Source organism: Tasmannia lanceolata, unplaced genomic scaffold (assembly GCF_043159265.1).
Source record: "Tasmannia lanceolata isolate RefF3 unplaced genomic scaffold, GAP_Taslan_0.1 ptg000023l, whole genome shotgun sequence".
Lineage (NCBI taxonomy): Eukaryota > Viridiplantae > Streptophyta > Magnoliopsida > Canellales > Winteraceae > Tasmannia > Tasmannia lanceolata.
The window spans coordinates 8,089,333-8,091,635 of NW_027518700.1; positions in this window are offsets into that span (position 1 = coordinate 8,089,333).

The following is a 2,303-nucleotide window of genomic DNA, read 5'->3' on the forward strand; positions in this document are numbered from 1 at the left end:
ATCGAAGACCCTCGTAGAATGATTCACCTCTCTTATCAGGCCGAGTCGTAGACCCTCGTTCAAATAGTTGAAGAAAAACGCTGTTGAATCTCTCTTAGCCTCTTGTAGGCTTGATGTACAATGCGTGCTCTCAATTAGCTCTCCAAAAGAATATTACAAGTAACCCTAATCCAACTCTCAAAAAATGAGTACTAGCGAGCTTCGGAGATCTTCCTTTGAGTTGATGACAATTGAGCTTTGATTGTGTCTTCTCCAAAAATGATTGCAGATAGGATTGTGGATATTTTCTTCAATGAGTTTGCAACTTTGAAAGCAAGGAAGAAGAGAACTTTTGTAAAACACTTGAAAATGCTTAAATCACATGTAAAGATCTTTTTCCAAGTTGCAAAGTATTTTAAATGATATTTTAAAATTCATATATATAGCCCCTTAGAAGATATAATCGTTGGAGGGAAAAATGGGTATTTTCGGGTCTTAAAAATTTGAAATTAAAACAAGCCATATGTCCCAACGGTAATATTTTTCCGACCCCAGACGTCTGGTTGCTTTCTGGCTTTCAGAAGCAATCCAGATGATTGACCAGACTTTTGTTGCAAGGTCTGGTTTGCAAGTTCACCTAGCAAATGAATGAGTTTTCTTCCCATTTTTTTTACACATTGATATTGATATTGGGGAAGATTATGGACCAAAATTTAGCTCATTTGGAAAATATTTGGGTCCCTTTTTATCAACCAGATGATCGGACCAGACTTTTACCTCAATGTCTGGTTTGCCAGTATCACATGTTAATGATTGAGTTTTGTTCCTAATTTTTGTACATATTAAGGTTGAAAGGTTATGGGCAAAATTTTGGCTCAGTTAGAGAATTTGAGTCATTTTGTGATAGAAAAACAAAAGGTCTTAGTTGTGATTTTTAAGGGATATTTGGATTTTGCTTTAAAATTATTTTGAAAAACTCTTTGAAAACACTTGCAAACTTATTTTGAAATTGATCTCCATTCAACCTATCATTGGATAATCCTCTTGAGTCCGGTGGTTGAATGAGCATGCTTAGCCTTCATTGTTCATGCTTATTCTTTGGTCTTCAACTTGACTTAGCTCTTAATGACTCCATCTTGATGTTGATTGCTCTTCTCTTAAGTTCAACTTCAAGCTCCTCTTGGCATATGCTAGGCTTGCTTGTGGGATCCTCAACTTGAGCTCTATGCTTGGACATCTTCCGAGGATGATGCCTCAAATGTGTGCAAGCTCACTTAATTCCTTTGTGCATGTTCATCCTCAAGCCATGTATTATGTTGTGTTATGCTGATGTGGTAATGGCGATATGACATGTAAAGTTCATGTTTAAGGCACAACATTCCAAGGCAACACATTAGTCAATAAAGATTAATCAATTTGAGTTTGCTAGCATCAAAACAACAAGGTAAAGTTGATTAGTTGAACCCATGGGAACCCTTGGGCTAACAAGTTCTGTTTACTAAAATGAAATGTAGTGATTGTGTTTACTCTCTTTGTTGTTGAACAAAATTTTGTATATAATCAAGTTATATTTAATAAAAACGAGATTCAATGGTGTATATAAACTCATTTCTTCTTAGAACATCAAGCTTTATGTGCAAAATTTTACGAAGAATCAGATGCATACTAATAAATTTACCTGGCCTTCCGAGGTGAATTTATTATTATTTTTTTAAAAATATATTAATTGCCATTTTTTGCCCGTCGCCTTATTTTTAAAAAGCAAAAAAAGGAATGGTGATGCCTTTTTTAATGTTTTATTTTTTTAATAGTGGAAAACTATGGGTAGTTTCTATCGTTATTGATATTAGTGACTATTCGTACCGTCACCCATATATGGTGCATACTGTGACAACACAAAGTTATCATACTAGAATCATTTATTATCGACGGATTTGCACCGTCTCAAATAAAATCCACAATATATATTATATATTATGAGGGCGAGGTTTCTGAGCTAGACACTAGAAAAACACCATCACCATGTTGTTTGACTTATCCAACCAATTCATTCTATAGGACCTCACATAGATAGGGTGTTCCTAACAAACCATCTCCATACCTCCACAAATCATAACCCTAACCATAACCTATAACCATAACCATAACCAGAAATCATAATCCTAATCATAACCTATAGAATTAATGGGTTCGATGAGCCAAACAACTATGGGAAATGGTGTTTCTAAGCTCGAGCTCAGTAACCTTTTCCTAATATATATATATATATATATATATGTTTCTGAGCTCTAGCTCAGCCCCAGCTAGAGCTCTATAAATACATC